Below are 27,251 nucleotides of genomic sequence, written 5' to 3'. Positions count from 1 at the left end.
AAACAAAGATGATGTTTGTTGAGGGTAAAAACATGTCTTTCAGGCTAGATCCCGAGTATGAGCCACACCAGCCTACACCCAGCATTCCATCTGACAACAAACAGGAGCTTGAAGCAAGCAGCTTTACAACATGTCATCTTGTACTGCAGAATCAGCCCCATGCTTACCACTTTGCATAAAATTTGTCATGAAGCAACAAAGACAATTTTAATTGAAAACATTAAACTAAAGCTAAGTAGAAATGTTCCCCTCAAACACGTGTAACATCTTAACATAATTTTTAACATGAAAACTGCAGCCTCTGTTTCAGACACTAAGTAGAATACATGCTAAATTTTGGAAGGTTTTGGAAAGTTTGGGGAAGTTTTAAGACACCACACATATACAAGTGAAACACTTGTTTTGTGAAACAATGTGTAATTACTGTAGGATGGCACTGTGAAATGTTCTCTTCCATTCTATTTATTCTGTCTTCCCTTCAATGCTTCCATCTTTCAGATGGTCAAGGGCCTACACTTTGGAAACCACTTTGCAAACACAACAGCCATGTTACAGGCATGCTTGTAAACGTTAATTACACGTAACTGGACACTTAATGCATTAAGTTTACACTCAGCTGAACTCATCTGTAACATTTAATATAAGCAAAAGATCTCAGAAGCTTAGAGAGAGGGAAAAATTTCAAGTCATATACTAAGGAATGAGAATCAAACTGGTATCAAACTTCTTACCAGCTAAAAGATAATGAAACTCTGCTTCCAAAGTTTTAAGAAAAATTATCATTTACTTAGAATTCTATACCAAGCCCAACTATCAATGAAGCATGAAGAAAAAATAAAAATATTTCTAGATATTATGAGCTGTGCTGAGCTCAAGAATGACACCTCCTCCCCAGAAGATGTCCACATCCAACCCCTGGAACCTATGAGTGTACCTTACAAGGCAAAAGGGATCTGCAGAGCTTTGCAGACGTAATTACGTAAGGCTCCTCCGATGGGGAGAATATTCTGGATCATGCAGACAGGTCCGACGTAATCATAAGGCACCAAATACAAGGGAGACAAGAAAACGTGACAATGGAAGAGGCCGGAGTGCTGTGAGGAAGGGGTCACCAGCCAAAGACAGCACTAGAAGTCCGTTCTAGAAGTTAGAACGGACTAGGAACAGACTCTCCCCTGGTGGTTCCAGAAGGAACCAGCCAGACAGACACCTTGCCTTTGGCCCAGTAAAACTGATTACAGGCTCTGGCCTCCAGATCTGTAACAGAGTCAATCTATGTTGTTCTAAGCCACCACGTTTGTGGTCATTTGTTATTGCAGTGACAGGAAACCAATACAATGGTTCAAAGTTCACTGCCTATGCAATGTTTCTTTTAAAAAGAATTTCAGGACACACGACAGAAAAACAAGACAACAACAGAAATTGCTGACAGAGACTCTCTCCTTTTTCAAACTTCAGTCAGGGCCCTCCTAACCCTCCTCTTGACGAGGCCTCAGCCTGTGTCCAGCCCGCGTAGCCGAGCTGTAGCAGGAGTCTGTAGCTGGTCATTCTGGCATTGCCTCCACCCAGGGTCCTGTTCAGTCAGTGTCGCAAGGACCCCGTACCCTCGATGTCACCTCTCCCTGCAGACTCCTTTGCTCTGCCTGTTGACTATAACCCCCCCGTTGTCCTTACTGTGTCTGGAGGGGAGCCCAATCTCTCTACCATATTGACAACAGTCTCAACACTAACTGCAATCGTCCTGAACAAAGTCTTCTTTGTTGTTTTAACAAGTGCCAGAATTTTTTCTTTAACAGAATCAAAAAGGGGGGCAGACACAGGAGGCTAAAATTAGACATTTCCAGATGCCAACTGTGTAGTTGCCTAGAGAGCAGCCAGCCTACATTTGAACAGGGAATACAAGGTGTCTTCAGGAAGAAAGTGGGTATTATTAGTGATACAGTAAAAGCTTATACATAAAAGACTCCAAAAAGAGGGTAAAAGGACTTGGAAATCTCAGAACAAGCAAAGCATAAAGTGATAAAAGTCACAGTCAAATGTAAAGAAATGCATACAAGGCATTTTTACATTTGAATTGGATGCAGATAAGAGAAATGAATTCAAGAGACCTTGACACTTTCAACAGTAGGATTTTACTTCCTTCCTAGGTACATCATAACATTTGAGACTGAGGTAAATGATACTGACATTATTGTGATCATATGATACTGACATTATTCTGATCACGGAAGAATTTTGTCAACTTTTAAAGTTCACAATCAATTTCAGACCAAGTGTCCAAAACCAAACTCTGATCTGCAAACCCAGACCCCACTCCAAACCTATGTCCCCTTCCCAAAAGCAGCTGCTGTGACCTATGAAAAACATTCTTTGCACTATAAGGACCCTGCCTGTATCCATGCGTACACACAGACATCAATTTCCCTTTTCTAGTAAAAAAAATAGAAACGTTCTACAAATAATTCTACACCTTACTCTTTTTTCATTTTTTTTTTTAAAGATTTTATTTATTTATTTGAGAGAGAGAGACAGTGAGAGAGAGCATGAGAGGGGAGAAGGTCAGAGAGCGAAGCAGACTCCCCATGGAGCTGGGAGCCTGATGTGGGACTCGATCCCGGGACTCCAGGATCACGCCCTGAGCCGAAGGCAGTCGTCCAACCAACTGAGCCACCCAGGCATCCCCTCTTTTTTCATTTTTAACAGTTCATCTTGGAGATTGTGCATATCAGCATCTACAGATCTACCCAGTGGTGTGCCAATACCACTAAGAAGCAACCGATTCTTAGAGGGAAGAAGTAAGGGCTCAGGGACCTAGTTTGCAGCATCTCCCAACTTCCAGACAGCTGCTCCCAGCACTGTGGTGGCTGATCGGCAAGCGACAGAGCGCAGGCACAGAAGACACAGTTCCGCAGGCTCAAACACTTCAGCAGTATCTACCGCAACCTTTCCACAGGTGCAAAGCTTCCTGATGCCTTAAGTTCTTTGACCAGTCTTCTCTAAGGGAGGTGAACGAGGATAAAACGGGAGTCCATTTCCAGTGGGGGTTAAAGATAAAACATCAGGAGGTGAAGGGCTTACTAGGCAGTGGTGACCAAAGGCTAGGGGGAAAACAGGAAGTAAAAAAACGACCAGCAAACTGAGAAAGCAGCTGCTGCAGTGAGGAAAACAGTACCTGGCATGCAGAGCAAAGCGAGTCACCACGACTTAAAAAAAGAGACAGAAGGACCTCTCCCCGAAGCTGCTTCATGCTTCAGTTCCCAGTGGCTTTCACTTCCGGCTCAATACAAAGAATGCTCTTTTATCTTGAAATAATTTGAGTAAGTTATTCTCGTCTATGATCTGAGTTCCTTCATTCCACCCCACCTTTCAACCCAAAGAGGCCCTTGGCACCGACGGGGCCTCCGTAGGCTTCGGGTGTTTGTGATCACTTGCTTAGCACGCCCTGGACTAAGACGGACCAAAAATGAGGCTCTTTCAATGGTAAAATCTTAACAGGCACCACTCCTAAAGACGTCAGCATTGGTTTTGGTCATGCGTGAGATCCGAGGCTGGAAGGAATACTGGAAGGAGGAATAGGCAGAGTTAAGAAGATTAACATGAAAACATAACTAAAAACAAATTAAATAAAAGCAGGTGCACTAGTCACAAGAGAACGTGAAATGCCACTTACTGTGACTGGTCACTCTGCGTGAGATGACATCAGGTGTGGGCACCTACAAGTTCCATATACCCAAGCACCAGCCCCTAAAAGCTTATTCTGAAACGGCATGGCAGGATACCATGGGATACCAACCCCCTGCCGGTCCTGTGCCAACTAACCCAGGGTCTCCGCCCATTCCCTCCACTGGGAGGTCATCTGTAATCCAACATTCCTTGGCACTCCAGCCCAGCCCCACTTTCATCTCTCATAACTCAATTCCATATTAAACAACATCTTATCAAAAACTGTTCAACCCCCCCCAAAACCTACTTCTCTCCTTCTTCCTCCCTCCACTAGAGTTAATAATCTTAGAAAAGTCATTGGCATCCTTCTCTCTTTTTCATGTTCACTGGGAATAAGACAACAAAAGATTCGGATCATGGTTGCAATTATAAGACTACTATAAATAATCGTGATCAAGGAAGGGACAGCCAAAGGCAGGAAGCTAAATATATGAAAGAACCAATGCCATAACCCAGTCTTCAGAAATGCCCAGATTTGCTCTCAAAACAGCCACACAAGTGTCTGTACAATAGCTTCATATTTCTCTGGTTTAATATGCATTGTCTGATACCATAAAAAAATTCAAAATATATAAGCTTAAATACTCTTCAATTTCAGGTTTTATTTTAATTATCAGTGTGAAGAGGATTTGTCTCTTGCCACTCAAAATATTTCTATTACAGCACTATCAGCATGGTATCAATATTTTCTACTATATCATGCTTTAAATGAATAGTTTTTAAATTTTTCATTAAATTTGCAGAACACATTACTTCAAACAACTTCTTACACAGAAGCCCAATTGCCCAGCAAAGCTGGTAGGTAAGGTTAAGGAGAAAGGGAGCAAAGTTCCCCTGACTTGATCTCCCTCTTTCTTCCACAGTGATCCAAGAGATCTGCACAGACCTACAGTGCTATACAGGCCAGAGGAAGCTGTACCCACTGGCCTTCTTTTTTGCGCACCTTGGTAAAGAAAACTACTGCTCATATGACTTCTCTTCCAATCTGCTTCCCAACTACATCTCAAGCTCCCTTTCACAGAGTCTCCCCCATAAGTCTCAAGGTCTGAGTCTTCCTTATACAAATAAAAAGATCAACATTTTATAATTGATAGGTTGGCTGTTTGTTTTATTGTGTTTGTAAGCATATACTTTTAAGACCCTTCAGAACACAGGTATTTTAAGCACTAATATTTTAAATACAGAGTACCTGGTATCGGCAAAGGTATTTAATATTGCCATAACTAAGAAGATACTTATAGTTTTAACAATAATTCCTGGGTAGGCTTCTATTACTTGCTTCCTAATTTCTAGAAGGATGAGAAACAAAATAATTTTTAAAATAAAAAAATTACTGACTATTATATTTGAGAAGATCATTTTTTCTCAAATTCAATCTTGAATTATAGTGGACCTACCTTACCAGTGCCCACTGGTATAAGGGAAAACTGGCCACTGCTTCATTTGTTCTAGCGTACTTCCAAACTGATACCCATAATATCTCATTGAATACATTTATTGACATGTCTATTTAACTGTAAGTGTCATGAACAAAAGATAGTTATCTCATTCACCTTGGTATCACTATCACAGTGCCTAACACAGGGTAGCTGCTCACCAAATATATCTTTTTTTTTTAAGATTTTATTTATTTATTTGACAGAGAGAGATCACAAGTAGACGGAGAGAGAGGCAGTCAGAGAGAGAGAGAGAGAGGGAAGCAGGCTCCCTGCTGAGCAGAGAGCCCGATGCGGGACTCGATCCCAGGACCCTGAGATCATGACCTGAGCCGAAGGCAGCGGCTTAATCCACTGAGCCACCCAGGCGCCCACCAAATATATCTTAATAAGATAAAAATATCTCCTCAAAATGTATCACTATTGTGAACTATTCAACCAACTAAACACTAAAATATCAATTCATTTTTAACAATTAGATTTTTATTTTATTTTATTTAGTTGAGAGAGAGCATGAACCTGGGGAGGACCTGAAGGGGAGGGAGAGGGAGAGAGAGAACCTCTTAAGCAGACTTTATGCTGAGCACCAAGCCTGAAGGCAGCAGAGCTCCATCCCATGACCTTGATCACAACCTGAGCCAAAACCAAGAGTTGGACACTCAACTGATTGACCAGTTGCCTGAACAATTAGATTTTAAACTATTTTCCAGACACACTTTCACTGCAGAAAGCATACCCTTACTAAAGATTATCAGCTTTGTTTTTTATTCTATTTCAAGGTAGCATTAAAAATTTTTTATTAGGGGCGCCTGGCTGGCTCAGTGGGTTAAAGCCTCTGCCTTCGGCTCAGGTCATGATCCCAGGGTCCTGGGATCGAGCCCTGCATCAGGCTGTCTGCTCCGCGGAGAGCCTGCTTCCTCCTCTCTCTCTCTCTGCCTGCCTCTCTGCCTACTTGTGATCTCTGCCTGTCAAATAAATAAATAAAATCTTTTAAAAAAATTTTTTTTTATTAAAGCACATGGGTGGCTCAGTTGGTTAAGTGTCTGCCTTCAGCTCTGGTCATGATCTCAGGGGCCTGGGATCGAGTTCCGCATTGGGGTCCTTGCTCAGTGCGGAGCCTACTTTTCTCTCTGCCTGCCTCTCTGCCTACTTGTGTGCTGTCTGTCTGTCTGTCTGTCTCTCTCTCTCTCTGTGTCAAATAAATAAATAAAATCTTTAAAAAAAATTTTTATTAAGACTTTAAAATTCAGATACAAGAAATCACAACGTATTTCTGATTAGCACTTCTAATTAATTACAAGTCCTTTGTATCCATTAAGGAAGAAGGAAGGAAGGAAGAAAAGAAGGGAGTAGGAAGGAAATGAGAGAGAAAGAGAGAGAGAGAGAAAAAGAAAGATAGGGGAGCCTCTTGAAAGATGAAAACCACAGACTTATGTGTGATGTTTGTGTTCCAATCTACTCCCTTCCTCACGTCGTCCTTGGGCCAGCTCCCCAATCTACTCATAGAATCCTGCAGTCTCACTTTCTTGACAGGAAGTCCTGTTCACTTGGCTGAGTGTGCTACCATCGTGCTTCAAGTCTATGTGGAGACACTTCAGCTAAAGGAACGCTCTAGAACTCTCCGGCCACTTCTCCCTCACTCCTCTCACGGGGTCAGAAAGACTTTGGAGGTTGGCTTGGTTGAACTCCTCGCTCTCTCTCTCTCTCTCTCAGTCCCCCTGGGGGCATGCCAGGGGGCATGGTCTACTGGTCTACTCTTCATGCATGAAGGCACCCATCTTGAGGGGAGGCCTGCAGCTGCCCGGCCGTGCTAGTCACAGCGGAAGTCTAAGTCACGATGGGCTACTAAGTCCTTTTCACTTCCGCTCTAATGTCCTGTCCTCAGATCAGCCAACAGAGCAGACATTTTGACCTCTATCTGTCAGTCTCTTGTGTTGTATCTCTTAAAGAAAAGAAACAGTATCACTCTCGGTTCCCTAGAACTCCCCAAATCAGACTAGAACCTCCTACGCCTATGTGTAAGGTGATTCATAGAGAAAAAGGATATGGAGTGACGCAACAATATTTAAATACCATTACTACTGATGAGAAGCATAATTACTAGCTGTTGAATATGAGTCTAACTCCCACATTTGGGGGTAGGGTTGAATGACAAAATTGTCAACAACAGATACTTAGCACCAAGACAAGCTTATGAGTCATTTTACTCACTTAGATCCGCCTACAGGTCGCTGGCAAACTCGGGATTATACCTTAGCTGCTTTTCCAGCAGTGTGATTGCTTTAGAAGATGACACAAGACTCACTGGTAACAACTCTCTGTTTGTGGATACTTTACAACCTATCTAGTGAGAGTTTACTAGGTGCCAGACACTGTGCTGAGCATTTACTACGCATAACCTCACATACACAAGCTATTCTCGTAGTTGTAGTTCTATCCCCAGTTTACACATGGGAAGCCTGAGGTGTGGAAAGGTTAAGTCACCCTGGCCCTAGCGGAAGTAAGTAGCAGAACAGGACTTAAAAGTCAAGGCTATCTGACATCAAAGCCCTGTTTTCAACCACCAAGCTATTTTGCTGAAGTACAAATGGTTGATCTTTTTATATTTCTTCTCACCTCCGCTGGTCCTTACATCTTTTTTCTTAGAAATAAATCTATCTGTGATTCTAACAGTTGTTTTCTTTCCAGCAGCCTTCTAAACTGACCATGCTGAACTGTCTACTATTTGTGCAAAATGGACTTCAATGATGCAGAGTCCAAGAACACCTTTATGAAATATTCTTTGTGATCCTAAGCAATTGTACCTCCTATATTGTAAGCTGTATGTTTTAGGATAATAGGAAATGTTCAAGAAACATGCGGTGCTCGCTTCAGCAGCACACGTTCTGAAAACTGGAACAATACATAGGATTAGCGTGGCCCCTACACAAGGATGACATGCAAATACATGAAGCATTCCAAAAAACACACAAATACAACCAAAAAACCTGCAAAAATAGTTGAGTGACCAGTCACCACATGGATACTAAATTTAACTCTGCTAAAAAACTTTACGCATTTAGTAGATACTAGCTCAAATGCCCTCACAATTAATTTCTAGGACTATGGAAAGAATTCTGTTGAATCTACTTCATTTACTTGACTTCCACAACTTTCAGCTCATTCAGAACTGAAAGCATGTACAGTTATATTCACTATAAGTTCGTGTTGAATTCAGCCCTTTGGATACCAACAAGAAACAAAGCAATTATAGCGGATTCCTGTAGACCACGCATAAGGCAAAGGGGATGGAAGAGAATTCACAGAATGCCCACCTCAGTAGTACAGAACGAATTCCACAGATAATATGGCAAACCCTATTTTCAACCTAATGGTAAATTTTCCACTCTTTAAATAAAAAAATGATAAGCAAATAGTATACTGTGCCTAAAATGGCATACAAAAACAAGAACTCAGTATCACCTAGTACAACAAAGTAGCACACACAGAAAATTGGATTAAAAAAAATTTTTTTTTGAAGTATGACATTTTTTAAAAGTATGACTATTCAAGTATTATTTGGTTCCTGAATGGCTCTTAGGTTCAAATCAGAATATAAGGCCATTGAAGAGTGCCTAGGTGGCTCAGTCAGTTAAGCATCCAACTTTTAATCTCAGTTTAGGTCCTGATCTCAAGGTTGTAAGTTCAAGCCCTGCACTGGGCTCGTGCTGGGCATGGACACTCTTTAAAAAAAAAAAAAAAGAAAAAAGCTATCAAAAGCCAGCAACTTGGAAAATAATAAATCGAAGTGTTCATATCACACTGAAGCTGTCATCCATTCAAATATTTTTTTTACAAAAGTGCCCTAAGCTTTAAGCACAGAACCACATAACTCTCATAACATAGAATTACAGTCATTGCCTCCTGTAATAAACCCTAAGAACACTATAAATGCACATCTCACATTTGTATGTATGTTTAATAAAACATGCATTCTCTCCATTGTTACTGTTACTGTACCAATAAATTTGTGTTGGCCTGCCTTGTATAAGTGAGATTTATTTTACAGAACAAACATCAAATGTGCTATACACATAAGAAAGTCACTGATCAGGAGACTAGATATAAGAAATACCAACTAAGAGTCTGGCTCATAATAACAGCTAGCATTTCTTTTGCACGATCTAAACATCTTATGTATGTTATTTTGCGTAATGATCTCACGTCCAAACTGTGAGGTAGGTATCATTATTGTTCATTTCACAGACAAGAAAATTGTTAGGTTAATTAACTTGCAAGATCACACCGCTCTGCAGTGGCACTGGGCCTATGCAATAAGGCCCGAGAGTGCTCTAATCACTCCACGTAATCTCTGAATAAATGAAATGGCAAGCAAATGTACAAAGGTTTGTCAAGAGAATCTGTCAAAAGGGATCCTCAAAGTAGCATTAAATCAGGCCAAGAGGCCAAGGAAATGCCCTCCAATCAACAGGAAGCCAAGGAGGTGTTTTAAAGGGAAAACTGGCCAGAAGTTGCAGCTACACTGAAGGCTGCTCGGGAAGGAAGAAGAATGTGCTTATTAACAGCTCATGTTATTGAGCTTCTGTAACTCAGCAGGCACTGTGCTAGGTACATACAATAGCTCACTGAATGCTCAAACAGCCTATTAGCATTTATATTTTACAGATGAGAAAATGAAACTTGAGAGGTTAAGCAACTGGTCTAAAGCTACATTATGGGTCAAAGTCTCAATACAAACCCATTATCTGGAAGGCTACAAAGCCTATCCCCTGGCCAATAACGCCATAAAAGTGAAGTGAGAAAGAGAATGTCTGCATATCTGTAAATTGATAAGGTATAAGCTACCAAGAAACTAATGCACCGTAACCAGGAAGTGGTTTGGCTGAGTCAGTGTGCTCAAACCTATGTGTGCTGTGTTTCCGCAAATGAATATCCTCCTCCAATAAAAAGAAAAATCTTCCTAGACCTGAAAATGACTTCCGAAAATTCCTTATTCCTGTGCACTTTCAGATAACCACGTCCTCAAAGTTTCCTTACTGATATTAGAAAGCGCCATAGAGTTTTACACACACACAAAATGCATTTTCCTAGTTTGTGATTATTACAAACAAGCAAGCAAAAATTTCCAAATGTTACACTGGAGCAGCTCAATATTGATACAATCAAACCTTTTTTTTTTTTTTTTTTTTTTTTTAATGCTTTACCAGCTGCTAATCACCACACCCTGGGAAGGGAGCAGGGAAACATGGGTTTCCTGTCAATGGTTTTTAGCTGTCTTTGATTTATACCCTCTATTTAAAATTCAGTCTTGTATTTATTTTTTTTAAAACCCTTTTAACTGCATCTTTTTTCCCCCTAAGTACAACACATAGGTTCTTCAGTATAAAGATTCATTAATTTTAAATTATACCAAACTTTAAAATACAACATTTCCAACACACTACTACTGGCAATTTGTAGTATATAAATATTGCACAAGACACTCCAGCTTTCATCATTGACATCTGAAGATTTTAATGTTTCATCAGTTTCAACACTCCTAAAGGTCATCATATGTAACAACTGGTAACTTTCCTTAGGCATGAATCTGAATCATGGACTGTGTTTACGAAAGCGGGTCACCTAGCTGACGAGGGAGCCTAGATGTCTAGTTAGTGCCCACCAAAGTAGCTTTGTTTTTCTCCACTCATTTTACAAACACCAAATCCCATGGTGGGAGTGAAATAAAACCAAAGCAAAACACAAAATTTAGGGGCCTCAAAAAGAAAGCAGGTAGTATTTTGAAGTACCTCTGATCTGCTATGGTAACACAGCATAAACCCCCGAGATGTGACCTACAGAGGTCATGCAATGTAAACGATAAAGTTACTTCAATACCAAACAATAAAACAATAATCAACTACCATGGGAAACAAAACAAAAAAAGCACATGAACAGAAAAGAGACAAGTCACATGCAACTCTTGTTCTCAGGGCTGTGAGTCTGAGCCCCTGGTAGGGTGAAGAGATTACTTAAAAATAAATTCTTTAAAAACAAAAACAAAAACAAGAATGACATGCATCATAATGCTAACAATCATTTTAACTCTCTGAATTCCTCTGAGAGGATGAACTAAAGACAATTTTATTTTCTTCTTACCCTTGTGTATTTTTTTTCTGCATGGTCATTTGTAAGTATATATTACTTTTATTATAAAGTGTATTTTAATATAAAGACAGATCACATTAATACCATAAGTCAAAAAATTAAAAACCATTTTTTCCCCAAATACATTTTAAGCTTTTTCATAAAACAGTATGCTGCCTGGGAAACAAACTTGCTCCCCAGTTCTCTAATGAGGTTTTAGATGGAAATCTATAAAACATTTTTTGAAGAAAGTTATCTATAGTCATCAAAATAATTCTCCCCTATCTCTATGAACACCTAAAATTCTACTTGGAATACCAAGTAATAAGTCATGTAAGTGAGTGAAGATTAGATTAAGAATATAAAGACCAGCTTCCCCTGGAAAATGGTAGATTACATTTTCTGATATTCATTAAATCAAAAACTACTGCCACTGCACTAAGTTACTATGAAAATAAATATGGATAAAACGTAGTTTTTCATAAAGATCACAGTCTCCTGAGGGGATCAAACACATAAAGAATCACTGTAAATAATGTGATAAATCTCCCTTCATAGAGGTCTTTTTAAAAATGCTACAGAGAAATTAACAGGAAAGAAAAGGAAGACAGAAAAAGATTTTCACTACAAGGCAACATTTGAGCCACGCCTTCCAAGAACGGTAGATACTTAAGCATGTGGACAAGGACAGAAAGTCACAATGTGTTAGTAAAGAGGTAGGGTCCATAGAAGGAAACAGAATAGCGCATGTAACACCTGCTGGGGGTTAGGGATATGCATAAATACAGAGGTTCATCTATTCGTCTATTTCAACTGCAATGTCCACCGCTGGGGTAAAAAAGCTGAGTCTCCTAACTTATATCATTTCTCCTTTAATGATATTCTACCCAGTACAACAGGACAAAAGGCAATACCCTGGGGCAAAAGTTAAGTGTATGCAGGAGAAGAACAAAAGGCAACAATTCAGGATCAGAAATTAGTTTGAGGCCGTAAAAAAAGCAAAATAAACATAGTAAAAATTTAATAACTTGGTTCTGATACTACCAACATATCATCACTACTTGGATATTCATTCATTACGACCTGAGTCATTAAAAATTAAATGACTGAGATAATGGCAAATGGAAACCTATTTTAGTGATGCAAATTCTGTTCCAAAAGCCAATTTAAAAACCAATCTAAGCACATTCAAATAAATATTCCTTCAATATTATGCCAACACAATCCACCATATACATTATTTTCCTTGAGAAAGATAGCAGTGGTAGAATGTAGATTTCCACAGAAAGCAGCACCACTATACTCAGGATTTTTTAAAAGACAATAATCTTAGATGCAACTGACCCATGAAAGAAGAGCAAAGGGCTACCACTGGGCTCCAGATGACATCTTGTCTGGATATCCTGAAATTCCAACTTAGGTTTCTTTACTGTTAAGCTATATATCTTATCCCCATCCCAATGTCTCACGCTCAATTACCTGGCCAAAACTATAGTCACAGGTTACATGAAACTCTAAGTGAATTTTTTATTATATCAGTTAAAGAGTAAACTCAAAGACATGATTAAAGTAGAGGAAAAAAGTTTCTTTGAGAATGCTACACCTGATGAGTTCTACCAAATCCCACATGAAATACCACCACACGCCAGGGAGACTGATTATAAAAACCCATTCTACATAAAAGACCTGCCAGCATCCTGCTCACTGAGGAAAACATTTCTTAGAAAACACTGTCTCCTTCCTACTCACTGCGTATACCATCGGAAGATACAGAATACATTTATAACAACCACCCCAATTCCTCTTTTACAAGAAAATAAGCATGACCAACTCCACAAGCCATCAAAAAAGACTGGGAACAACGTAAGTGTCCCTCAATTCAGCTATTAAAAATCATGATGTAAAATTACATACTGATTTGGATTCATTTCCAAGATATACTGGAAATAGGGAGAAAAAAAGGGCAAAGGTTCAGATTAGTGCATGTAACACCCTGCTGGGGGTTAGGAATGCCCCAAAATACACAAAACTAACAGTGGTGGTCCTGGGGAGATTAAAACCAGCAGAGTGAATGGAAAGGACACTTATTTTTCAATGGCTAATCTTGCGTACACCTTGAGTTGTTTATCAGGTACGTATACCACCTTATCAAAATAGAAAAAATATATATATTAACAATTGTAAACATAATTAACGTTAGGAGAAAAATCCCTCCTCAGGAAAAGATTAAGGTTTCATACGACTACAGCGTAGCTCCCTCTACACAAGCAAATGTTCCCTTCTCTACCAACCCTTCTTCTAGCCTGCAGGGACCTGAAACAGGAGGAGGGTCAAGCACAGGGCCACGTCAGCTTTTATGATAGATGCCTTCATCTTCCAGTTTTCCTTACTGTTCTAAAGGAAGGAAAGGAAGAATGTAAATTCAAAGAGAGAAAAACTATGTCAAGTGCGTAACTGTTTCCATCTCATAACCATGAGAAAACCCATTAGTACTTTATCCTCTAGCAGGCCATTCCGGCACAGGGGCTGTAATGGTGCAGAAAGAGAACAATTAAGACTCTATATCCTACCTTCTCGATATATGAACAGAAAACCAGGCCCAGAGAAACAGGTCTTTATCCAACACAATGATTTGTCAAACAGTCAATATTTTACTGAGAATGGCAAAAACTACAAAAAGGATAATACAAATGCTGAAGTCATTAAATTTTAGGCTATCACGGGCTAGATCAAACACCTTAAAAATAAATATACAAGCCTGGGGGCCTCTGGCTGCCTCAGTAAGTACAACATAAGTTTTGATCTTGGGTCATGAGTTCAAACCCCATGTTAAGGCACAGAGCTAGCTTAAAAAAAAAAAAAAAAAAGTACAACCAAATAACAAGATTTACAGGAAAACCTGCTTCAGCAGATCATACTACAACTTTCCTAACCAATTCACTTACTTATTCAATGGGATTTTTATCGCTGACACATCTAGGTTATTTTTGAAATCCATGTCTCCTAGAACTTTCATTTATAGTGTTCTCGAAATGCCTTTAAAGCCTTTTAGAGGGTTTTTTTTTTCCCCCTTAAACTTTTTTTCGTATGACACTGATCTTGTCAAATGCAATTTTGCCAACAGCCATTCTTTTCAAAAGCATAACTTTAATAAACTTGCAGACAAATGGACTACATTACTCTCACTGTGAATGGTAAGTTACTCTAAATGACCATTTTTAATACAGCCAATCTAATGAGTCCCTTGGCTTCCAATAAAATCACCAATGCTTTGACAATCTCACAAACTCAGTGTGGACAAAGGCTCTTTGCAAGTACTGAGAAACATAGACTATTAAGACCCCCTTTCTGCCCTCCAGATGTTCACAACCTTGTAAATGAATAAAAGAATCATTACCTTAAGGGATGTGTTCCCCACAGGACCTTACCAGCAAGGAGAAAAAGACAAAAGTAACAATCTTTCTTAAAGCACACACACAGTCTGCTGGGGACAAGTATGTTACTATACCATGCAAACTATTTCTAACACGACTAGAAAACCAGAGAACATCTAATGAATGAATTATTAAAGGGGATTATCTAAAGATAGAACAGAATTTTAGTGAGATCGTTTTTGTTCATTTCAACACTATAAATGAGAGCCAATTTGGACTTCTAGGAGATGCCTTCAGATTGACTTATATCCCTCTAGAGACCTAATGATAAATCTAGCAATCAGAAGCTCAAATTGCCTGGCAAGTATACTGGAATGCCAACACAAACCAAAGTTATTTGCCTACTTCCTTTTTCATGCTATCAAGCACCATAAATCTTTTGGAAAGTATGGTTATCTTTATTTACAACATGCTTTAGAAAGTATTTTCCTACTGAATTATGCCTGGAATGTGTGTGTATATATATAAACCTATGCAAAACAAAGCTTTCCCCCAAATCTGTAATAATAGTTTCACAAGGGTCTGATGAATACATATAACAAATCAAAATGAAATTAATACTTTCATACAAATTAATACAAAATTAGTCCATATACCAGCACTATAACTCCTATCTGATTTTGGTTTTGTTCCATTCAATAGAATAAGTAATAACTGATCTACCACTCATTACTGATAGAAACTTGGGCAAGTTACACACTGCATGAGCATCAGTGTTTTCACCTGTAGACGAGAAATTATGACAATAAGAGCACTAGCTACATTAACTAAATGTCTGCTATGTGTCAGATACTAGTCTAAGCATATCATGTTCTGGGCATATATTCTCAAGCATGTGATCATCAACGCAAACAAACCTATGGTATAGACACCATACTGAGAGAATAATATATCGCCACATTCCAGATGAGGAAAGAGAGACACATGTTTCTGAAGGTCTCATGGCAGGTGGCAGAGCCCAAATGGTCTGGGATCCAGAAGCCACACTCAAAATAATTAAGGTACAGCTGCTTAAAAACCATTAAAACATCTTCTGCCCAACTTGTAGAATTCTTGTGAACATCACATTTAACCGGGCTCATAAAGTATTTTATAACTTTTGGTGTCATGTAAGAAGGGGTATTTATTATTAATAAAGTTTTAAGGACAAGACTGGTGAAAATTGACTGTGGAGGTATCAAAGCAAAAATTTAAGTTAAAAAAAAAAAGTTAAAGGAATTGTAAAGGACCTTCAAGTGTATCTAGTTCAACTTTCCACAAATGTTAATATCTGCTGGATGACACTCTTAATAAGCTGTCACAGAATTTCTCCATTAATGCCTCCAGAGATGAAAATTTCCCCAACTCACAAGTCAGCCCATTCCATCTCGAAATGTTCTAATTATTATTAGAAATGTCATCCTTTCAGCTCTAAACAAAATTAGGCTTTTCCACATGATAAGCCTATAAATATAAACCACTATGATAGTCACACTTTTCAACCACGACATTTTATTAAAGTCCCCTTTAAAATGTGACACCCAAATTCAACATAAAATCCTTGAACAGGTCTAATGTTGGGAAAACAACAGCTCTATCACCTTTCTTGATCTGCACCTAAATTCACTTTTCTTTCCAGGCTGGTAGTCAATTTACTGAGCTCGTATTTGGCATATGCTTAATTGAATTATCTCAGTCCTCCCTTGGGGGCTATATCAATCACAGTGTAGAACATGACATTTTATCATTTTTAATCTTGTTTTCACTCTAGTCTATTATTCTAGCCTGAAAAGATCTTGGCAAATCTCAATTTTATAACCTTACTTTAGCTATCTCTATCAAAACTGTACTCTATCTCTTCCTTCACAAACCCACTGATGACAGTGAAATTTTCTCCCTGACCACTGAAAAACTGCTAAATAAGTTAAAATCCTAGGACATATTACAAAGATCCTGACTCTGACAGAATAAGTTGATTTAAATATGATTCATCAATCAAATGTAAAATCCTTACAAGACCTATCACTTCTTGTAGTCTGCGGTGGCACTGCAGAAGCCTTTATCAAGTATGTTTCTAACACCCACATAAAACCTATCTCTTGGTGGGTTGGGATCAAGATAGTAAGATCCTGAACTCACTTCCTCCTATGGATACAACAAATATACAACTACAGATAGAATAATTTGCTCTGAGAAAGACCAGAAAAACAATTGAACAGAGTCTCCACAACAGAGGACAGCATCAAGGATAGGAAAGGCAAAGACAGCAAGAGAGAGAAAAGAGAGGAAAGTGGGAAGGGAGAGAAGGAGAAAAGGGAGGAGGGAAGAGAAGAAAGGGAAAGGAAGGGAGAAAAGAGAAAGAAGAAGAAGAAGGAAGGATGGGGAAAAGGAAGAAAGAAAGAGGCAAAAGCACACCCCAGGTATAATCAGGAGGGATCTTGATAACAAAGAACTTTTCGCTCACGAGTGAGGGGTTTGTGCTCTTTATCAATCAGCCATCACTTAGACCCTGAATCCCAGAAGACCCTCCTAAACACTGGGCTTTGAAAACCAACAGGGATTACATCCAGGAAAGCCATTAAACTGTAGGGAATGGAGAACCCATCATAAGGAATGTCACACAGACTTCACTCACCCCAGGACCCAGTGCAAACACCACCAGTCTGAAAAGTACTTAGATTTTATGCGGAGACCCACTTATTAAAAACACCTGTCACACAGGCAGGAAACCACTGAGGGTTTCTCTGGGGATGGAAACTCTTTTTCTCCAGGGTGGTGCCATTTTTACCACCTCATCCTAACTTGCTAAACTCAGCACCAGTAGGCTCCTTTTGGAACTATCTCCCTAACCTGTTAGACCCAGGGGGCACCCAACTGAAAGCCCACTCATTCACACAGCACAGCCAGCAAGTCACAGCTGGGCCAGGCGCCAGCTTTCCTCCCAAACCTTTGCCACATGAGATGAGTGCCAGCAGCCCACGCAGGGAACACCCCTTGGGTGTTAAGATCTGCTGGTGAGACGGGATTCCACCACTGGGCTCCACATGAAATCTCCTACACAATGCCACTCCTTCAAGGTTGGGAAAGGGATGGGGAGCCTGGGTGGCTCAGTGGGTTAGGCCTCTGTCTTCGGCTCAGGTCATGATCTTGGGGTCCTGGGATCGAGCCCCGCACTGGCTCTCTGCTCAGTGGAGAGTCTGCTTCTCTCTCTCTCTCTCTCTCTCTCTGTCTGCCTCTCTGCCTACTGGTGATCTCTGTCAAGTAAATTAAAAAAAAAAAAAAAAAATCTTAAAAAAAAAAAAAAGACTGGGAAAGGGAGTTGATTTATCTAATACATTAAAAACAAACACAAAGAGGCAAAATGAACAGATAAAGGAATGTGCTCCAAAGAAAGGACAAGAAAAAAAAAATCGGGCAAAGACTTTAATGAAACAGAGAAAAAAAGCAAACTACCTAATAAAGAGTTCAGAGTAATTGCCATAAAGATGCTTACTGTACTCAGAGAAGAATGAAGGCAGTGAGATCCTTAACAAAGAGACAGAAAATATAAGTCAGTTTGAAACATGTGGGAGGCCGCAATAAGGCTTGAGACGAGGACCAAACCAGGCCCTGACTTGTGCCTCCTTTAAAGCCCGAATAACCTAACAAAAGGTTTAGGACAGGAGAAATTGAGTAGCACTGAGAAAGGGTCTGTGCTATGTGTTGTGTGCTCGCCTACATGACTTCCCACACGTTTGCTAAACAAATGAGAACAATTCGGTTGGGGTCATAAGTTCATGGCTGGTCCTTGATGCCCTAGTACAGCCCATAAATTACTTTCAGGTTTGCTGTATCAATTCAGAACAAGTGTACTGGCATCAGCTGTTTGGCATCATGAGATCTGCTTATAGTTAAATGTGAAACTTATTATGGAAACTCGGGGTTGTTCAACTAGACACAGGTGTATTGCTTCTCCTATTATCACTATATATATGGCCTTAGTGCTTTGAATAAACTTAGCACTGTTGGACATCCTCCTCAGTGCTCCTCCTGCCCCGATTTCTTTGCTTCTTGAATTCTTTTTTCATCCTCTTACCCTCACGTTCCTGGTGGATTTGTCGCGCTGGCCGCGAGAGAAACAAAAGTTATAGAGCTAAAGAATAACTGAACTGAAAAATACAAAAGGCGTTCAACAGCAAAGTGGGTGGGTCAATGACTGGGTCAGTGATCTATAACACAAAGCAATAGAACTCACCCAGACAGAGCAGCAAGAAGAAAACAACTTCTAAAAAACAAAGAAAACTTAAGGGATCTTTGGGATACCATCAAGGAGAATAACCATCACAATATAAGGGTCCCAGAAGGAAAGGAACAAGAGAAGGGGCCAGAAAACTTATTTGAAGAAATAACAGCTGAAAACTTCCTCATCTGAAAAATGAAATAAATGTACAGGTCCAGGAAGCCCAGACAGTTCCCAAAACCGATGAACCCAAAGTGATCCATATTAAGATATGTTATAATTAAAGTGATAAAAAGATAAAGAGAAAATCTTAATTACACACAAGGGAAATCCCATAATGCAAGAGCAGATTTTTCAGTAGAAACTCTGGAGGCCAAAAGAGAGTGGCATGACATATTCAAAATGCTAAAATGGAAAAACTTCCAAACAAGAATTCTCTACCTGGCAAGATTATCATTCAGAAATGAAGTAAGCATTTTCCAGATAAACAAAAGCTTAAAAAGTTCATCACCATCAAACTGGCCTTATAAGAAATGTTAAAGGGAAGTAAGTCCCTAAACCAAAAAGAAATGGCACTACTTAAGAAAACATCCAAAAGTAAAATCTTACTAGAATATAGGTAAATATACAATAAAGGTATATAAAGTATATAAAGCAAGTATGAAGGTTAAAAGACAATAAGAGTAAAAATAAATAAAATTATAGTAATTAGATGAGGCACATAAAAAGATCTAAAATATGACCAAAACTATAAAATGTGGGAGGCACTGAGAAAAAAGTATAGTTTTGGAATGTACTAAAATTTAAGTTGTTATCAACTAACCAGACTATATATACTTGATAAGTTATATACAAACCTCACAGTAACCACAACCCAAAAACTTAGAGAAAACACACAAAAGAAAATAACAAAGACATCTAACATAAAACTAAAGAAAGCCATCAAACCACCGAGGAGATAGAAAGAGAAAAGAACAGAGAGGAGCTATGAAATCAGCCAGAAAACAACAAATAAAATGGCCATAAGTACCTCTCTATCAATAATTATTTTAAATGTAAATGGACTAAACTATTCAATCAAAAGACAAGGAGTAGTTGAATGGATTAGAAAACAAGACACACCTATACGCTGCCTGCAAGAGACTCACATCAGAAGGACACACATAGACTGAAAGTGAAGGGTAGAGAAAGATATTCCATGAAAATAGAAATGAAAACGATAGGGATTACAGGAGTAGCTATACCCAGGGCAGACAAACAAACTTTAAAACAAAGACTGTAATAGTAGATGAAGAAGGCCATTACATAATGATAAAGCAATCAATCCAACAAGACATAACATTTATCAGTACATATGCATGCAACATACCTGCACACAACCAAGATACATTAACCGAATATCAACAGACCTAAAAGGAGAAATTGACATCTGACAATGTAGCATACTTTAACACCTCATTTATATTAATGGATAGATCCAAACAAAAAATTAAAAAGAAATATCAGCCTTAAATGACACATTAGACCAGATGGACTTAGTAGACATATACAGAACACCATATCCCAAAGCAAGAGAATACACAGCCTTTTCAAGTGCCCATGTAATATTCTCCAAAACAGACCACATGCTAGGCTACAAAACAAGTCTCAGTAAATTCAAGGAGACTGAAATCATATCAAGCATCTTCTCCAACCGCAATAGAATAAAACTAGAAATCAACTACAAAAAGAAAACTGGAAAAAACACGCAAAAAATGTGAACATTAAACACGCTGTGAACAAATGGATCATCAAAGAAATACAAAATACACCTAGAGACAAATTAAAATAGAAATACAATATATCAAGATCTTTGAAATGCAGCAAAAATGGTTCTAAGAGGGTATATTGTAACAATACAGGCCTACCTCAAGTGACAAGAAAGATCTCATATAACCCATCTAACTTAACACCCAAAGGAGCTAGGGAGAAAAAAGAAGGGGGTGGGGAAGGCAAAGTCAGTAAAAGTAATAAAGTAAGGATTGAAGCAGAAATAAACAAAACAGAAATTAAGAAAAGAAGGAAGAAATTAATGAAACTAAAAGTTGGTTCTTGGAAAAAACAAACAAGGCTCCTGGGTGGCTCAGTGGATTAAAGCCTCTGCCTTTGGCTCAGGTCATGATCCAAGAGTCCTGGGATCAAGGCCGGAACCTGCTTCCCTTCCTCTCTCTCTGCCTGCCTCGCTGCCCACTTGTGACCTCTCTCTGGCAAATAAATTAATAAAATCTTAAAAAAAAAAAAAAAAAGAAAAAAGAAAGGACAAACAAAATTAACAAATGTTTAGCTAGACTAACTGAGAAAAAAGAGAGGGCTCTAACGAACAAAATAAAAAACAAAAAAGGAGAACTTACAACTGACACCACAAAAACTCACAGGATCCATAAGACACTACTGAAATAAGTATACATCAACAAATCGAACAACCTAGAAGAAAGTTTCTGCTTTAACAAACAAAGGCAAAAACCAAAACAAGCAGATGGAAGAAAAAGAGTCTGAGACATATTCTTTCCCTCTCATGTTTACATTAAATGACCTGCTCTGAATAGCAGGCCTGTGTGGTCAGTACAGATTTCCAGGAATCAAACTATGCTTTTTCATTTGTTTTTCTCATACCCCAAAATGTTCACAGATATCAATTCACTTGCTCCTGATTCTTCCTGACACTATTTTTTAAAGCACCTACTACTCTCGTTCATTCAGTATAGGTTACAATACTGTACCTTCAACAGCTTTTATGTGTATTTTCACTTATTCAGTATAAATTCCTTTATCATTTCTTTCTTCTTAGAATCGGTAACCGCTGCAGATTTTTTTTTTCCTTTTTTGTTTTTTTAATTGGTCCGGGTCTCCTTTTAAAGTCTGCAAATGTATGGAAGACCACCTTTACTCTTCCATTTTTCTTTTTTTTTTTTTTTTTAAAGATTTTATTTATTTGACAGAGAGATCACAAGCAGGCAGAGAGGCAGACAGAGAGAGAGGGAGAAGCAGGCTCCCCACTGAGCAGAGAGCCCGATGTGGGGCTTGATCCCAGGACCCTGAGATCATGACCTGAGCTGAAGGCAGTGACTCAACCCACTGAGCCACCCAGGCGCCCCAACTCTTCCATTTTTCTAATTCACTTTTCTAAAGATAATTATATATCACTAACTTGGCACAGAATTTCATTCCTTAGCATTTTACAAATTCTCAGAAGTTATCAGCACTTGAACCTCACCAACAAGCACTTTCTTATTAACTTGAATTAGCCCTGAAAAGCAGTTCCTTTCATTATTCGCACAGCCTCCTAAAATATACACTTATCAGTAAGATTACAAGATGGATTTATTTCTATTTGATAAGCTCTATTGTCAGGCTCAAATTCTTGTTGAAAGAAAATGGTTACAGATGATAACAAGATCTCATAGTTTCAAGGTTTCATAATAATTCATGGAGAAAATATCTTTTCAATAAATGATGCTGGAATAACTAGATATCTATACAGGAAAAAAACAAACTTTGGCTCTTAACCTCACACAGTACACAAAAATTAACTTGAAAAAATTCAGTATTTGTCCGATGAAATGGGGAGACCCTGGGCCCTGCGACCTTGAGCTGGCCCATCGCAAAGGGGTCACCAAATGTTCCTGGTCTTGTTACAAGAAAGAATTCAAGGACAGAGATGCAACACAGTGGACGAGTGACACAAGCAGGAAAGTTTCTTAAAGTGAGAAGTGTATCATCTAGAGATGTGAGAGAGTGGGTAAGTTCAAGAGAGGGAGTCGCACGCCCTGGGGGCTTCTGTCTTTTACTGACAGTTGTTAACTAGGGATCAGAACATTCATTACTTGGGATAGGGATTTCTTGGAAGCAGGGTTTCTTGCCATTTCTTCCTTATATGGTCAGGAGTTTCCTGTCATGTGGGAGCCACCATCTTGGGCCTGCCTGGATCGACCTGGCTTTTTGTGGAATGCTGCCAGGACAGGCTATCCCTATAGCTGGCCAAGACCTCCTCCATGCTGGCCTCCGGGTATCCTGTTAGAAACTAACGCCGTACTCTAACAAGAGATTTACATGTATGAGCAAAAACTATCAAACTTCTAGAAGATGATACAGGAGAAGATCTTACTACACAGGGTGCCCAAAATGAAAACATATTCATAAAGAATTTTATGTGAATACCTTATTCATAACAGGCAAGAAACTAACCCAAATGTCCATAAACTGTCAAACAGATAAATTACGGTTAATCTGTACTTGAACACCACCCAACAAAACAAAGGAACAAATTTACTAATACATGCAGCAACATAAATAAAACACAAAAGCCTCATAATATATATAATTCCACTCATATCCAAGCCTAGAAAACACAAAATTATAGCGACAGAAAACACATTAAGGGCTGTGTGAGTGAGGCTGGTGGTAGGGCAAAGAGATGGAAGAAAACAAGAACTTTCAGGATTCTTGATGGAACTTTTCTATATCGAGATGTGGTGGTGGTGCCCTGACTTCATAAAATTACCAAAATTCATCAAAGCTCCATGCTTTAAATAGAGAAATTTCATTATCTGCAAACTGCACCTCAATAAATCTTTTTTTAAAAGGTTTCATAACCTACTTTTTTTTTTTTAAGATTTTATTTATTTGACAGAGATCACAAGCAGGCAGAGAGGCAGGCAAAGAGAGAGAGGAGGAAGCAGGCTCCCCGCCTAGCAGAGAGCCCGATGCGGGGCTCGATCCCAGGACCCCGAGATCATGACCTGAGCTGAAGGCAGAGGCTTAACCCACTGAGCCACCCAGGCACCACCATAACATCACATTTTTAACAATCACTTATCCCTTTGAGTTTTATTTTTATTACTGCAATGTCTTGCTGTTTGTGGAGATTCTCTAAATTTACACCCAATTTACCACTTCTAGGCTGTAACAAAATCAAATAACCAAACTTAAGTGAACAACGTAAGAAATAATCAACAGGCCCCAAGTGAGGGACTAATGGTCTCTACACACAAACTCAAGTTTCAAAGCGTTGACTTTGCTGAATCTGCTTTGGAAGCTATTTGCTTCCTTTAAGTTTTTAAGTGACCTCTAAATAAAGAAATGATTGTCAGTGTAACACTGATAGCAACTAACTTCCGTCAGGGGCCATGGCTAGGCACTGCACGGATCACGAACAGCTGCCTATCCCACTTTCCACTGTCTCCGAACAAGAACTCCCACTACACAGGCCTTATTTTAGTTCTTACTAGCACAGCACCCCCTTCTTCATTTTGCCGCAGGGCCATCCCACATTCTTCTATTCCGTCTGTCTGGAATTCTCTCTCCTCTTTACATGGCTCACAGCTACCACGCTCCCCATGTCAACCTACGAGCTACCACTTCAGGGAGTTCCTCCTCAGCTGTTCTCTTTCATGGCATCTTGATACGTTCTTCACAGAAAATACAAGTTGTAATTATTTTCTTTTTGTTTTCAGTCTTCCCCCACGGAACCCACACAGCAGTCCGTACCATTTCATTTACCACTCTAAATCAGTGCCTAGCACAGTAACTGACACATAACTGAGCTTCGGTAAACATCCCGAATGACTAAATGAAGGAACAAGAATTTTCTAATTTAATCCCAATCACAACTCTAGTGACACAGGTACCATTGTAGAGAAGACTGAGCATTGGACAGGTTAATACTGGATGGTGATTATAGAGCCATTAAGCAGTGGTACCACAAACAGGTTTCTAGGTCTCAAAATCTTGTGCAAGTAACCAAATGTTAATGTCTATATGCAGGGTAGCAAAACTCGCTGAATTTATATAATCGATTGTTTAGGTCTGCTCACCGAGTCTTAAGTTATTGGTTGGATCCTATCATAAACTCTAAAAACTATTCAGATTATTTGCCTAGAATTTTGTTTGGAGCAAATATTCTTTCAAACAATCGGGCCAGCTCAGTGATGAAGCCTGATTATCATCAGGCTTCCTGGAGTAGGCTTTAACTGGGTACAACTAAATTGGGTAAAAACTGAATTTATAGTACACTCCAAAACAAAAGATGTATATGTTCACTAACATAAATTATATAGTATTTATACATTCATTTTATTAACAAATGAACTCATCTCACTATTCTTACACACTACTAGCCGTCACTCTGCTATATTTCCTGCCAAGACTGAACAGCAAAATGCCAGCCATCAAAAGTAAAAGCTTTGAATATGCCTAGAGGCGTGGCATATACGCACCAATTAAGAAAAAACAAAGGTTATATTCAGCAATGTGAGACTTACTACAGTAATTCTATTCATTGGGGGGGAAAAAAGAAAAGCCAGAAAAAGAAAAGCAGAATGAAAGAGCTTTTGAATGACAGTGAACTTAAACAAGTGAGTCAAGATAGTGAGTCATTCTTAAGTGTATACCTCAAAAATGTTGAACAGATACTACCGTAAGTCCTAAGATGCTAATTATAGTCTTTGTCAAAACACAGACATAATGCTGCTTTATGGTGAATTCCTGTTTTCAATGGAATCATAGTTCTACCACATACATTCAAATGTAAATGGTTTTAAAACTAGTTTCTAGAATACGGTCTATGAAAATAAAATAAAATACTGTCTACGGATAGAAGCAGCTTTCGAATATGTGAAAGAGCAGCTGCAAGCTGAGGGCAGGTAAAGTCCTGCAGGATCCTTCAGGGTGAGAATAAGTTCAAGAAAACTCTTTTATGTTGGCGTGATGTAACTCGCATTATACAGAGAATTCATATGTACCAAGAGGAAGAATTATTTCTTAAATTGAACATATTCTTAATTTCAAGTAGTGAAACATTTATTCCTTGCAAGGAACCCCTCCCTAATTTGCCTATTTCTGTACCAATAGCATTACTATGCCAGATTTTATGTTCAAAAGCTTAGCATCATCTTTAAATTTTTTCTTTGATCTCTCTACATGTAATGTGTCACTAATTTCTGAATATTTGTTTCAATCACCCCTTGCTTTTTTCATTCCCCCCACTACCATATTAGTCTACAACCATATTTTATCCATAGAATGGTATTGTTGAATGAAAGAAAAACACTGTTTCAAGAGAGTGCACTATAATCCCCCTGAATGTTCTACTGGGATAGTGTGGTAGGTATAAGTAACTTGCCAATAGCAATAAATGACAACACTAGAATTTGTCAAGTCTTTCCTTATAGGAACATTCCTCTCACTAATCTGAATTTTCATGTTCCCTTCTCAGGGAATTAAAGTAATAGCCTTTGGGAAAGTACACCAGATATATTAAGAGGACCTGTCCATAAGATTATGCACTCAGGGTGTGCCTGGGTGGCTCAGTGGGTTGAGCCGCTGCCTTCGGCTCAGGTCATGATCTCAGGGTCCTGGGATCAAGTCCTGCATCAGGCTCTCTGCTAAGGAGGGAGCCTGCTTCCCTCTCCCTCTCTCTCTCTCTGCCTGCCTCTCTGCCTACTTGTGATCTCTCTCTGTCAAATAGATAAATAAAATCTTAAAAAAAAAAAAGATTATGCACTCAGGTGCACGACACTTGTTTTGTATGTCACAACTAAATAAAAGATTGAGTAGTGATTCTTTTTATTTTTTTTAATTTTATTTATTTATTTGACACAGAGAGAGATCACAAGTAGGCAGAGAGGCAGGCAGAGAGAGAGAGGAGGAAGCAGGCTTCCTGCTGAGCGGAGAGCCGGATGCGGGACTCGATCCCAGGACCCTGAGATCATGATCTGAGCCAAAGGCAGAGGCCCAACCCACTGAGCCACCCAGGCACCCTGAGTAGTGATTCTTAATAAGTTATGTGAATATATACTTATACTGATTCCAGGAATCCTCATTTTATTAATCGGTATTAAATTCACCTGGGTATATCACAAAACTTACAATCACAAGGCTAAAACAAGAGAAGATGTTGATTTCTTTCCTAATGTCTAGGGAATCTAGAACTAAGTTATCCAGGTCTGATATGAGGACTCTATTTAGTCAACAGGAATTCAGGCTTCTCAATCTTTCTATCTTTCTTCTCCACACCCTCTTTAAGGCTTATATCCTCACAGTCACCTCATGGTGCCAAGATGGCTACCAGATCTCCAGCCATCATATTTGTAATATAGATAGTAAAAATGAAAAAAAATGTGTAGTGGGCGGGGGGACTGCGGTGGGGGGTGGGGGTGGTGCAAGAGAACAGTCTGCACCAAAGAAAAGGAGTAAAAATACTGCCTGACCCAGATAAAAACTGCTAAGAGACAGAAAATCAGCATTTCTCAGTCTCACACTAAAGCTCAGGGTAGCCAGGACCTGAGGACCAAGATC

General features: G+C 39.0%; 1 protein-coding gene and 1 non-coding gene across 3 annotated transcripts in view; one reads left to right on the top strand and one right to left on the bottom strand.

The window, feature by feature from the left end:
* USP6NL (USP6 N-terminal like) overlaps positions 1-27,251 on the bottom strand; it is a 153,973-nt gene that overhangs the window by 77,458 nt on the left and 49,264 nt on the right. The gene's annotated exons all lie outside the window — the stretch shown is intronic.
* Positions 8,021-8,126, top strand: LOC122892821. Its single transcript, XR_006381501.1, has one exon. It is a non-coding gene; the product is annotated as a U6 spliceosomal RNA (small nuclear RNA).

Source organism: Neovison vison, chromosome 12 (genome assembly GCF_020171115.1).
Source record: "Neovison vison isolate M4711 chromosome 12, ASM_NN_V1, whole genome shotgun sequence".
Lineage (NCBI taxonomy): Eukaryota > Metazoa > Chordata > Mammalia > Carnivora > Mustelidae > Neogale > Neogale vison.
Note: the sequence above shows the minus strand (reverse complement) of the source record. Positions and strands in the feature narration are given on the sequence as shown.